Source organism: Phyllobates terribilis, unplaced genomic scaffold (assembly GCF_046119375.1).
Source record: "Phyllobates terribilis strain yellow unplaced genomic scaffold, ASM4611937v1 Scaffold_2__4_contigs__length_985480577, whole genome shotgun sequence".
Classification (NCBI taxonomy): domain Eukaryota; kingdom Metazoa; phylum Chordata; class Amphibia; order Anura; family Dendrobatidae; genus Phyllobates; species Phyllobates terribilis.
In genome coordinates, this window is record NW_027362762.1 from 794639334 (window position 1) to 794653592 (window position 14259).

The 14259-nt window shown below is 41.3% G+C and overlaps 1 protein-coding gene across 10 annotated transcripts in view; it reads left to right on the plus strand.

The window, feature by feature from the left end:
- Positions 1-14259, plus strand: part of CDKL5 (cyclin dependent kinase like 5) — a 407568-nt gene that overhangs the window by 98975 nt on the left and 294334 nt on the right. The window lies entirely within an intron of this gene.

The window sequence follows — 14259 nt, forward strand, 5'->3', positions numbered from 1 at the left end:
TCGAGAATCCGTTAAATAAAAAAGAACCTATACATGCTTGGTATCTGCAAACTCGTAATGACCTGGGGAATCATAATGGCAGGTCAGTTTTAGCATTTAGTTAACATGGTTAAAAAAAAAAAAAAAAAAGTTGTCGAATCGCACTTGGAATTTTTTTTCCCATTTTCTAGTACACAATATGGTAAAATCAATGGTGTTTTTCAAAAGCACAACTCGTCCCGCAAAAAATAAGCCCTCACATGGCCATATTGATGGAAAAAAAAGATATGGCTCTGGGAAGAAGGGGAGAAAAATACGAAAATAGAAAAACCCAAGGTAGTAAAGGGGTTAAACACTCATTGTATTGAAGCAGCACATAGCCTAATAAGTGACACATAACTGAAATCAGTGTCTCTGCCAATAACTCATGCTGCACTTAGCAGGTTTTTGCTATGTAATCTAACAGATTCCCTTTAATCAATATTATAGTATTGGACAAGTCCCTTTAATGTTAGTGTAAAAAAATATAAGGATTCATAGGACAACACAAAGTATGCAACATCTTTTCTGCAAATATTTTGTTCTTTGGTATATACAATGTAAAAATGTGAACGTTTCTTCTTTTGCAAAACATCATATGCATATAGATACTATACAACCTGTAACAAGGGCTTTTACATACGTTCATACATTTTCTGGATGCAGATTTTATTTTTTACATTATGTTTCATTGTTAAAATGCAGAATGAAGCTACTAACGGCATAAACAGCTGCAAATGTGGATCCCATGTACAAGTAAACGACTGTATATACTGGACATAACACGTAGAGTATGCTTCCCTGTATAAGCCTGCATCACTGCCTGTTCTTATTGCAGTGTCATTCTGTTCCAATGTTGCCTCTATGAGAACAGAAGCGTAGGATGAGGAACTTGGTCTTCTCGTACCAGCAGCAGCCTTCTTAATATGAGCTCATATTTGGATCACTGGTATTTTCAGCTGTTAGATAATATGCTCTTCTAAACCCAGCAGAAATCTGCTTTCTCTGCTGTCAATGACTATGTCTCTAATCATAGGTGACACCTTTCCAGAGAAGCATGGGGTCTTTAAAAAAAAAATAAAAAATAGAATATTTATAAATACAAAAGGGGCATTAAATGAAATGCACTTGGGCTGAATTATCTGTTGTAATAGTAAGAGAACCAAGCACATGATTTAGTTCCACTTTTTAAAATGAGATGAAATCCTGTCCTATGGAAGCAGGAAAGCCATTCCCAAATCCTCTGCTTTAAAGGGCTATTCTGATCTAATAGTACAGGTTTCCATCACATCCTTTAAGAGAATCTGTAACCAGGTTTTTGCCATCTAATCTCAGAGCAGCATAATGTAAAAATAGAGACCCTGATTCCAGCTGTATGTCACTTACTGGGCTGCTTGCTGTAGTTTTGATCAAATCAGTCTTCTCAGCAGGAGATTATCACTAGAGAACTAAACCTGCTGCCATGCAGTTCTCCAGATTCATGAGCTCTGTATACCCTGCCTCCACCACTGATTGGCAGCTTTCTGCCTATGCAGTGTGCACTGAAAGCTGCCAATCAGTGGTGTGGGTGGGGTAATACAGAGAAAACCTAGGATGACAAAAAATGAGTAGATACCCTACAGTAAGTAAATAAACAAATAGTAGTTAAATTGATAGTAATAGTACATGTAAATAAATGGGGTACTTAGTTGACACTAGTTTGATCTAAAGAGCGTAAAAATCATCCTACCACGACAAGGTGAACCTGATCAGGATGGTCCCTAACTCTAAGAAATCGCCCCGCTATGTGCCAGCAGACCTCACCTGCACATTACTCCTTACATTAACAGATATGCTGGCGCATGTATTTTAGCTCCTTGTATTTATTACAATTGAGGGAGAGGCCATTCCCCATTTCCTCTTTGGGCTGTGCTCCTTGTTTGTTTAGCTTTCCACAGGCAGATCTGAAACAGTCAGGTGTAGATCCTGATCTGCCCCCTTCAGTTTTGAGGCCTGCTGGTACATAGGGAGGTGAGATACTAGAGTTAGGGACTATCCTGATTGGGTGCACCTTGTGGCGGTGGGGTGGCTTTTACACTCTTTATCAAAACAGTGTCAACTTAATACCTTAGTATTTCGGATATGGGGCGTGGACAGCTTGACTCGACTTTTGCAGTGTCTTCAACACTTTGACTGGACAGCAGCATTAAACTTCCTATTCACAAAAATCATTGAATAGAAGCTTCTAAGGGCACATTTGGAGACTGCAGAATGGCTCATTGTTGGGTAAAAACCATCTGAATGGTTCCCTATGATGAAAATTCCTTGATTTTTGTATATGTAGCTCCTATTGTTCCAGGCAGATCAGAGGGGAGCGAACAGAAAACTGTTGCCAACAAACAAGTTTTAGCCCATAAATACTCTAGAGCCCACCTGTCAGGCTACATTCACACATTCGTTGTACACGTTGTGTGCTGTCCATTTTTGGCCATTAACATATTTGGGGATAAGTTAAATACAGATGCAAAACGGAGGCAAACATTGGAGAAAAACGGTCTGTTTTACACAGGGGTAAAAATGGTAACAAAAATGTAGCGAAGAACTATCGAACAGGAGTTTTGCTTCCTAATTTATAAGCGGTTTTATTTTGGCTCCACCAATTAATTGCAACCACCGCAATAACCAATGTGTCACTGTGTTGGCTGTTTTTTATTTTTTTTGCACAATTACAAGACAATTGTGACCATTCGTAATGGAGCTTATTAGTTTTTCCAATCATGTAATAATATTTATTTGTCTTTTTAAAGGGAAACTTTTATCTTTTTTCTCACTGGACAATTAAGTTGATGACAACACACTATCCTACCTTATACGTGTTAGCATTGACATTTTTGGACTTTATGATGATGTTGTGCAATGGATGGATTCTGCGGGAAAAATAATCATAGCATGTTCAATACATCCTGTAGGAAGACAGAGTGCAGCACTTCATGAAGGCACAGATAGTGACTTGAAAATCTAATCATATCCTGTGAACTTTTCCACATTTTTTCACTCACGTTATACCCACTAATGTAAATGTTTTTTCTTGGTATTTTATGTGATATACTAACACAAAGTAGCAAGTGTTTGTAAAGTGTTACATGGCTTTCTAATTATTTAAAAAATATAAATCTAAAAATTGTGACATGCATTTTTATTTAGCCCATGAGTCAATAATATGTAGGACCACCTTTCGCTGCTATTCTTGCTGCAAGTCTTTTAGGGTATGTCTTTACCAGATTGGCATATCTAGAGGCTGAAGAAAATTTGCCCATTCTTATGTCCAATCTAGCTCAAGCTCAGTGAGATTGGATGGAGAGCGTCTGTGAACAGCAATTTTCAATTCTTGACACAGACTTTCAATGGGATTTAGGTCTGGACTTTGACTGGATCATTGAAACTATTCTATTGTATAGGAGTATCGGACTACAGGGGTCTGAATAGAAATGCACGTCACAATTTTCAGATTTATATTTTTTAAATTAAAAAAAAAAAATTATCATTTCCTTTACACTTCACAAATACTTGCTACTTTGTGTTGGTATATCACATCAGATCCCAATGAAATACATTTAAGTTTGTGGGTGTATTGTGAAAAAAATGTATGGATACAAGGCATTGTATGGATTTCCTATGTGTTTGTGCATATGCCTTTCCAAATATGTTCTAGCAATTTTTATATATATATATTACAGTATTTGGTTTCACAGCACAGCCCAACACACTATTACTTTCTTCCTCTTATTTTTATACACAATACAAATATGCTGTTTGTAGCATTTTTACTGAAAGAGCAGCACAGAGAAACTGCTGCTTAGCTGAAGCGATTGTAAACCATACGGCCATTAAACTGCAGGTATTTTTTTTATAACTGAGGAAATTCCCCCCTTTTTAGCTTTGTGCAGAGAATGTAGAAAAGTAACTGTCATGATGTGTCCGGTGTAATAGACAGTCGCTCTGGATCTAGCTATAGAAGGTCACTGCACTTGGCATTGCGGACACCTCCTTAATCCTTCTTCCTTTTAAGACCCAGTGGTGACCTCCCTCCTGCTGCTTATTGACACACCCTTGCATGGAAGTTTAAAAACCCTCAGTTTGCTCCAGACAATCGCCGGTGATACTTCTATGTACCTTTGTGAATGCATGGAGCACTAGCAGTCAGCTAGCTTCTTCCCTGGTGCCCTTGGAGGACAGTTGGCATTACTCCTCTGGTGTCTGCTCAAGCTAAGTTAATCCCCTTTGTTTGTCTACCTTGTTGTTTTTAGTTGGTAGTGGGGCCTGACCAGTGCTCACCCCTCCCCCTCCCTATCCAGGGCCGAGCTCTAGGGACAGGGTTTAGGGTCCTGCTCGGCGATAGGTGTGGAACATATAAAGGGATGGTAGGGTAGGCAGGGTGATATTATATCTGCCTAGGGGTCTCCACTCCCTCTTTCCCTAGTGTTTGGGCTTCCTCCCCCTCTTCCCTTCGTGTTGCACTTAGTCTTTCCCACACCTTGCATGACAGTAATATCAGTAGTGTGACCTCAGTGATTTATTATATTTGCTTGAGTGGGAAAAGACATCCTAGTAAAAGTTGCATGTGCATATTGGTTATTCCCACTTCTCATCTCCAAGTGTCCAACTTGCCATTGTCCAGCCATAGAGGTTAAGGGGCTGTATGGTCAGAGTACAGTAATGACTTCTAGTTCATCAGTATCTGATCAGTGGAGGTCCAACACCTGGCATCCCCACCAATCAGCTGTTAAAGGTTCTGGCATTGGCCAGATGTAAATATATTGAATTCAGTGTGTAGTGGCAGCTGCTTGGTACTGCGGAACAGGTCCTATTCTTTAGCATAGGAGCTCCTTTTTCTGAATAGAAGCTGCACAGAGCTTGTAACTGCTGATCAGTGGGGGTGTCGGACCTCCACCGATCTGATATTGATGACCTATCCTGAGGATATTCTAACCAGACAATCCCTTTAAATGATAACCTTTTGACTTCAGCCACCACTAGGTAGGCTCACTGAGGAAATATTTACACAGCTGCATAGATGAACACATCTTAAATGAGCGCTTTAGCTTCTCCTAGTAGTACGTGGAGGGATCTTGTATTTTGTCAGTTTTTCGAACTAGGACAATATGTAATGGAGCAAGAAACTCTTACGCTGTTAGCAAGCTACAGAGCAGGATGACTTCAAGAGGAAATATGAACCTTAAAGCAGATCAGTCACCAGATTTTATAATATAAAGCACATACATTATTAAATATATCTTGGACCTGATGAGGCTGGTTAACTTATTTTGAAGATAAGGAGAAAGTGAAGAAAAGGAGCTGTCGCTTCCAAGGAAGATTAAGAACTTGGTTTTCTTTTTGTGCATTCGTAAAAAGTTACATGTATGGTTCCATATTAACCTCTGACACGTTTCACGCCCTTAATCGTAGAGAACTACGTGACTACATCGGAAACGTGTCAGAGCTTAATATTGAACCATAACTTTTTACTAATGCACAAATAAAGATGTTCCTCAAAAGTGCTAGCTCCTTTTCTTCCCTTTCCCCTGATGCACTGTGAGCGGCACCCACATATCTAGTCAGTGGAGAGATCGCAACATAGGCGGTGAGCACAGAAATCACTCTTTTTTTACTGCGGATTGCTTTGAAGATCATTGTCTGTAAAATCCTTTTTGAAAGTTTTTCCTCTTCATACAATTGGTATGTTTTATTACTCCAGCTCTCTCAATGCTCATTTTAATATCAAGAATGAAAACTTTCAAGAAGCATCCATTGCTAATTTTAATTTTCAAGTAAGTACACTAGCCTCTTCAAGACTAGGAGATCTATTTAATAATATATGCAATCTGGAAGTTGACTGCCTCTATTAATCACAGTACAGAGGTCAAAATAAAGCTTAAGATCTGATGGTTGTGTATTTGCTATTTTATAGTTTATTTTACTGATTTGTCATTTGTGACTCATAGAAGTGCTCGGAAATATCACGTGGCGGAGAAGATCTTGTCAGCGCTTGAAGGCCGCTCTTGTCAATCACAATAGAATAATAGTCTTGTGTAGAACATGAGTGGGAATGCATCAGACCTTGTCTGCCTCATATTCATGTAGATAATATAAAGTAGACTGTACAGCAAGTTTCACGTTTTCTGTAGATGATCAAATAGATTTAGAGGCATTTATAATTTATTGCAAGGAAAATGTCCATTATATGGACACAAGTATTAGGACACCTACATTCAAGGACAGGACTATTTATGACCTCCCATTCTAAAGTCTGTCATTAAAGAGGTTGTCCACTACTTTAACATTGATGGCCTATCTTTAGGATAGGTCATCAATGTCTGATCAGTGGAGGTGTGACATGCCTGCCTATCAGCTGTTCTGTTGGTGGCTACCGGAAGTGATCAGTTACTCCGTCTACTGTATAGTGGCCGCAGCTAGGTATTGCACATCTGCCCCCTATTGATTTGAATGGATCGGATGTGCAGTACCCTGCCGCAGCCACTATACAATAGACAGACAGATCTGCTCTGTGCAGCTCCATAACTGGTCAGTTCTGGCTGCTGACGACACCAAGAAAAGCTGATTGGCGAGGGTACGGGGTGTCACACCCCCACTGATCAGACATTGATGATTTATCATAAGGATTGGCCATCAATGTTAAAGTAGGTGACAAACCCTTTAATATGGAGTTGGTCCCTCCTTTGTAGCGAAACAAATTTTGGTGGTGTCTGTGGGAATTTTGAGGTCAAACACTGCTATTGGACTAGAAGACCTGGCTCGCTATCTTTATTCTAGTTCATCCCTAAGGTGCTTTATGAAGTTGAGGTCAGGGGTCTGTAAGGTTCAGTCAAGTTCTTCCACAGCAAACTCGCCTAAAAATGCCTTTATGGACCTTGCTTTGTACACGAGGAAACAGTCATGCCAGAACAGAAAAGGTTCTTCCCCAAACTGTTACAACTAAGGTAGAAGCTACAATTGTCCAAAATGCCTTCTATCCTGAAGCAGTAAGATTTCCTTTCACTGGAGCTAAGAGGTTTAGATTAACCCATGAAAAACCAGCCAAAGCATTATCCTCCTCCACCAAAGTGTTGGAGGAAGTTGGCAAAATGCAGTCATACAGGTATTTTTCTCCTGCCATTTGCTAACCCAGACTCATCTGTCAGACGCTGAAGTGTGATTCATCACTCCACAGGATATATGTGCACTGCTTCAGAATGTGCATTACACCACTCCATCTGATGCTTGGCATTGTGCTTGGTGCTCTAAGGCTTGCATGCAACTGAATGCCCATAGAAACCCAAGCCATGAAGCTTTACATGAGTTTAAAACCTGAGAAATAAAAGCAAAAATATTTGAGTAGAAACGATATCCAGAGCCAGAACAGTTTTGTGCTGATAATGTAAGACCATGGCCCCACTATCAATATTTGATCAGTATTCGTTCAGTATTTTTTCTCAGGAGTGGGAGCCAAAATCAGGTGAGGAACAATCAGAGAAAAGGTATGATAGAAACAAGTCACCAATTCCGCATTTATCACCCACTCCTGGTTTTGGCTCCGACTCCTGAGAAAAAATACTGACCGAATACTGACTCCTCCTGCTTGACTGACAGCTTCTATGCTGTTCAATAAAGGTGTTGAGACTGCATCAAGCTTCAATACCATGTAGATGCATGGAAGCCAAATGTGGGTTGATCGCTTCTTCCCAAGAAAAATTAAAGTAAGTTTGTGGCTTCAGCATCCAATGATTATCAACTTGCTTTATTTTGGCATTACAAAATTCAGAAACTGCAGCAATGTTCGGCCTTAAGTATAGGTCTGGGTCTTTGTCCAGCTTGACTAGAGGTCGAAACGTTGCTGTTGTTTTTAGTATTTGTGATGCCATAATAAAGCAAGTTAATCATTATTGGATTGCTTCTATGCTGTGTGACTTAAAGCAAAGGAGTTGTCAGTCAAGCAGGAGGCAGCGCTGAATAGAGCCGGAGTGACAGAGGCTTCATATCTACACACAGCTCTTCAACTTCATTTGCATATTAATTCCAACCCTGATTTCTTAGTAATGGAGGAACGGACTGACCATTTAAAGGTATTGTTGAACTTGTCTTTGAAAGGGCTACATGTGTGTGTATAAATAGCTTGGCGTGTGAAATCCTGCTGACAGTTTCCCTTTAACATGTCTATGGAGGCCACATAGGATGATGTACATTTAGACTATAATTAATGAGCAAGAGAGGCTGGAAAGATAATAAGCGCAATAGGGTTTTATCCAAGAAGAAACCGGGAGATAAGAACCGGGCAAGATCACCTGATTGGTTTGCGAAGTAACAACCCCTGTGAAATCCTAGAAAAAGGCTGCTGCAATCCATGATGTGGAGACTGTGAACCTGGAGACAAGTGGGTTAAAATCTGGACTGCCAGTAGTCCAATAATGAGCAGGAGACGGGAATTAAAAAGATGCGGTTTATTTGTCAAAGCATCATGGAGTGACTTACTACTTCATGAGGGAATTAAAGAGTGCGGTTTATTTGTCAACGAATTTCGAAGTGACTTGCTTCTTCATCAGGACAATGTCTTGATGAAGAAGTCACTCTGAAACGCGTTGACAAATAAACCGCACTCTTTAATTCCCACCTGCTGCTGATTACTGGACTACTGGCAGGGCAGATTTTAACCCACTCATCTCCAGTTTTGTATGTAGACTAATGATAGAGGTTACAACTTGGTGGCTTAAGGTAGTAAGGGGACTAATTCAGATTTCATTGTAGCATTAGGTTGGTGAATTTAGAAATTACAAGGCTTAAAGTAGCTTCCGTTTTTCTTCCTTTTTTAAAGTACCAGTCCATCATTTTTTTTTTATTTTTTTTTACCGCTGTAGTGTTGCTTCTAATCTAAGGTCCCTGATCCTACTCTTCACCTTTTATCACTGCCGTTCCCGTCGGTCTCTGGCTGTTTGTGACCTCCCGGATCGCTCCAGTGTTTCACGGCGCAAGCTGGAGGTCACAATTCAATACAAGTCTATAAGTGGGCTTTGTTCTGGCTCTCATAGATTTGCATTGAGAGCTTGTGACGTTGCGGTCAGAAGTTAGTACTGTGGGACTGGAGTGGCGCTGAGAATAGGTAAAGACATCGGAGAGTGTGTATAAGATCAGGGTGTAGGGTCCTTACATTAGAAGCACCACTCCAGCGCTGAAAAAAAAACAAAAGACGCTGCAATGGTGCTTTAATAGAGCCATTTTTTATAAGATTTATCTGTTTTTGTTCAAGCTAAAACCGTAAAGCTCCTGGAAAGGAGGCAAGCAGAAGGCATTTTATGATACTTCTGTCCCCATGCAAATGATGGGTCCTGTACTGTATAATTCTATTTACATTTTTAGGATCCCAAATCGGATCAATCTCTAATGTTTTCAGCAAACAGATTTTGGAAGTGTTTAGAAACTTTTAATGTTGCATATTAACGTGGATGATTGGTTGCCCAGGTACATTCATCGTGCAGAACATTCTTCAGACAACCATTAATAACCTCATTATTAGCCACAAAGGCGTGTAAGTGCGGGGATTTCTGAATTAATAAAAATGTTTTGAAAATTTTGTTGCCATTTTTTCATCTTTTGCACATCATTAACATGTCTGTCGATCCTGTGATTTCCATAATTGCATGACTTTTCCTTCTTCTAGTTACATTTTCAATGTTGAGCAGTATGTATAGGTAGATATGCAGTAGTGGGTAAAGTATTGGGTACTGCTAGGCAAAGCTATAACATGTGTAGTATTGTTTATGGACTTCTCATTAACCGTGAAACGCCTCTGAATTAAACAATGTCTTAAAGCACAAGGTCCCCCAAAAATTAGTCTTTATTTCATGAGGCAATATGCTGACCTCAATTAAAGGAATAAGCTAAACCAGGTATTCTGATGAGAGGAACTTTTTGTTGTGGCCATCAGCGAGGAAACCATCCTCTAGTGGGTAAAATGGGGGTTGTCCAAACCACATGCGCTATTAAAATCTTGGTATCTGTTAGAATGTAATTTTAAGGGTGTCTCACAATAGGAGAGGCTTGTGGAGGAGCAATGTAGTGTGGGCACCAAGGTTATCATCTGATTGCAATTCTAATCACATTATTGTATGAAAATCACAGCAGAGGTCATAAATGATCGCTTTTCGGCCTTTTGGCTAAGATCAAGTGTAGTATCTTTCGAGAAGGCGGCTTTCGAGTGGCGGGCCCCTTAGTAGATTGATACATTATGCACACTGGGTACAGTGCGCTGGTTAGTACGCTGGATTGCTTATATAGTCATCTGGTGGAAAACCTGGCCCTCCAGGATCAAAACCATTGGGGCTGGTAAGTTTAAAACCCGAATTGCTCCAGGATTGGTGACCCTAAGATGCCCTAACTCACTGGGAATGGGAAAACCACTTGAGTTTTGGCACTTTTGCACAAATGTGGCACCCCAGGGGTCTGGTTTCCACAGTAACGGCAATGTTATGTCTGAGAGCAGGTGGGAGGTCTCTTGGTCAGGAATCCTATGCATGCCACACCTCCTGCCCAGTCCTGGGAGGGGAAGAACTTCCCCTGTATAAACCTGGGGCTGAGGCAGGGTTAGAGAGTTGAGAGGGGGAGAGAGAGAGAACAAGAGTAGAGAAGAGAAGCAGCATAGGAAGAAACAACAGGAGCTCTGTGGGAGCAGTGCTACAAGGAGTCAGGGGCTGGCAGCTGCAGAGCTCGCCCTGACTGAGAAGTTATCACCGGACCCGGAGTCCGAGGCTGTGGGGACTAATCCTTACCCAGCAGCAGAAACCGACCGGCAGGGGATTGCAGGTCCTCTGGCCCAGAAACCCGAAGGCACGGTCACACGCGTGGGACCAGCACCGCCATCGTGGAGCAGAAGCCATTAGAAGGCCCCGAGTCACCGGCCATACGGGTGAGCACCACACGGTACACTCAGGGACGTGGGCTACTTTTACCCGCCTCTAGCAAGGTAGCCAGAAGAGTACAGTTAGCTGGGAAGGCCTACAACTCCGCCTGGCCAGGGGAGATCCCATCTGCTCAAGGACTGACCAGGCCCCGATCGCTAGCAAGTACTCCGGGAGGGTCTATCTTTGTCACCAGTAAAGACCCTGAACTACACGCATCGTCTCTGAGTGGTTCCTGCTACCCCCATCATCCACGTCGGCTGCCCTGAGGCCATACCCCTCCCGTTGGGGGTTATACCATCCCCGCTGCACCATCCTTCCACCGGCCTCTGCGGTCTGCCCTGCAGCGGCAGCTCCAAAGCTGCATTCAACGGGTGGCGTAGTCATCCAACATCTACTGCTAATAGACTCGCCACTTAGTTTGACTCCCTGGGCACGGACCGGGTCACCGCCACGAGACTACTACCCCCATCTGATCCGGCTCCGGGTAAGCCCCCGTGCACGCGATGCCGCACGACACAGAAGGCCCAGGGGCGCGTCACAAACACTTCACATTTTCATTCTTATTTGAACACACACCCGTTTCTGGACCTTTTGGCAAGGATGGGGAATTTTTTAAAACTCCCGGTTGAAGGTCCAGCTAGTATTACAGTAGAAACACCTTAATTATTTATTCAATTTGTTTTGACTTATGTGCCACCCTTTGCAAGTGTGTCCTGCCACTGGGATTTATCAGCATGCAGTTCCCTTACGGGTTCCCTTCTGATAGGTCTAATGGAGATTATGTGGCCATCAGGTTCTGCTCACCCCCTGAACCCTGGCTCTCCTCTCTAGGGAGGGGTGCTGACCTTAAAGGGTAAAGGGGTATTCCTATCTCTCTCCAAGATCCTATACCAATAAGTAGTAGGTGTAATAATTTATAGTAATATTAGCAAATACCTCCAGTTAGAAATGTAGTATAGTTTTTCTGATTCGCTGTCTCTTTCCTCATATGCTGGACATTGCAGGACCTTGGGTATCTGTGGTTACGACCACTAGCAACTAGCTAACTGTCACTAGATCGTTGGTCGTAACCATGGATACCCAAGGTCCTACAATGCCGACACATGAGGAAAGATACATAGTGAATCAGAAAAACTATACTACATTTCTAATTAGAGGTAATTGCTAATATTATTATTACATCTACTACACATTGGGATAGGATCTTGGAGATGGGAATACCCCTTTAATGGCTCCTAGTTCTAGCTTATATGGGAACCCAGGAAAAAGCTAAGAGCAAGACTGGGTCTCACTTGACTTTGGCTAGGGGAGGCCCCTTGCCCCTGGCCCTCGCTGTGGCCTTCTGGCTTGGAGGGACGAGGACAGGTTTATTGGGGCCCTTTCTCATGTGGGATAGAACTACGATTGACTGTAGACAAGTGCATTTTTTGTGGCACTTGTCAGTTTTTTAAGCGCACTCGAAACATGATTCCGGGCTTTCAAAAAAAAAAAAAGCGGTCCTAAATGATTGTCCGCGAGTCACATTCAATATGTATTATATATGACACTCCGTTTCCTCTGTTCTGTCTAATGTTCCATTATTTTTACCATTGTGCAAAACAAATCTTTTTTTAAAAGGGAAGTTCATGGTAGTGTGAACATGGCATTGACCGTCTATATTTAATAGACAGTATTTTGTTCTGTACATAGCTTGTAGCATTCTCTATACTTAACCTTGAAATGTCTTCTCTGACTAATTGCTGTACATTTTTGCTTTAGGTGATTCGATCAGAAAGATGCATGGTAGTCATTTTTTTTTCCAGGAAGTTGATATTTCTAATAAATAAATTCAGAAATGACTGGTTTTATCCTGTCAGTAAGGGGTATGAAGCACTCACAAGTGCTTAGCTAAAAGGATTTATCGCTGAGTAAAATCGGATATTAACCAATGTGTCTTCTTCAAACCTTCTTTTCCTGAACAATAATGGTTATTTATGCAGCTGACTGTGAGCACTGTCTAAGTATATAAGCATCCCGCATAACACCCTTGCCCAAAAATATGTGGACGCCCAAATATTTTATTTGTGCGGATTCAACATCTCATTCCAGAATTACCATCAATTAATGTGAAATTGGTTCCTTACTTCTCTACATAAAAACCTCTGTTCTCCCAAGGAGACTTTACATTGCATTAGATTTGGAAGATGGCTTTGAGTCTTCTCCTCCATTCAGTCCCAAAATCATATGTTGGATGAGACATTAAAGAGGTTGTCCGGGTTTGGCACAAAAGTCTGCAGTCACTCTGTGTGACTGCAGACTTGTGAATCCTAACAATATGCACAACACGCTTATAAGGATTCTCTGGTGCTGAATTCGGGAGTGGGCAATATGTGCTTACAAGTATACAATATGCATACTCTTGGCCACATTCCGACTAGATGTGCACGGCCTTACTTATTACAAGTGTGATGAGCGAGGCCAGACACAGTCTAGTCAGAATGTGTCCAGGAGAATGCATACTCTGTCTCGCCATCATCGCTGGAGAATCCTGACAGTGCTCACTGTACGTGCTGTGAGAATTCACAAGTCTGCTGTCACGTAAAGTGAAACTGTCTGCAACCTCCATTAGATGGAGATGTAGAATTTTATATTAATATTTGAATTGTATGCTGTAAGCTACTCCCAAATGGTAATAAAATCATTAATCAAAGGAGATTTGGGCCCCTTCTCCTGGTTCTGGATCCACTGACACAGCTTCCTTTTTCTCAATGTTGATGAATGCTTGAAGGTGGCTGGCTCAGTTCAATAGTTAGGCTAGCTCACTTCATCTGCCATTACAGAAAAGAGGGCTGATTGTGGCTAATGAACTGTGCCCGCCAGCCACTACCCCCATCATTATATCAATAACACAGTGAGAAGGATGAATCTTGAATGTGCCCAAATAAGCAAGTCAAGGTTCAGGAGCCAGGAGAGAGGATCTGAAATTGGAACATTGGAAAGTTTTAATCATTTATATTAGGAAAAAACAATATTGTATGTAGGAGATCTGCGGCTCGGTATCAGAAAAATGGAGCTCTAATCACTCTGATACATTAAGAAATTCATCAGAACCCGATTTTGGACTTGTTTAAATGAAGAAAAATGCTGAACAATCACATTAATGTCAAGAAAAGCACAAGAGCCAAAAATAAGCAATTTTGAATTCAAGTTCATCAAAAACTGTGCCCCCATTCTGATGTATTTAGCGCAAAATCTGCCAGGGAAAAAGTATGATGAAAAAAAAACAAAACACTTAAATAATGAATCGAGGCCTTAGAATATAATTTTTAGATAA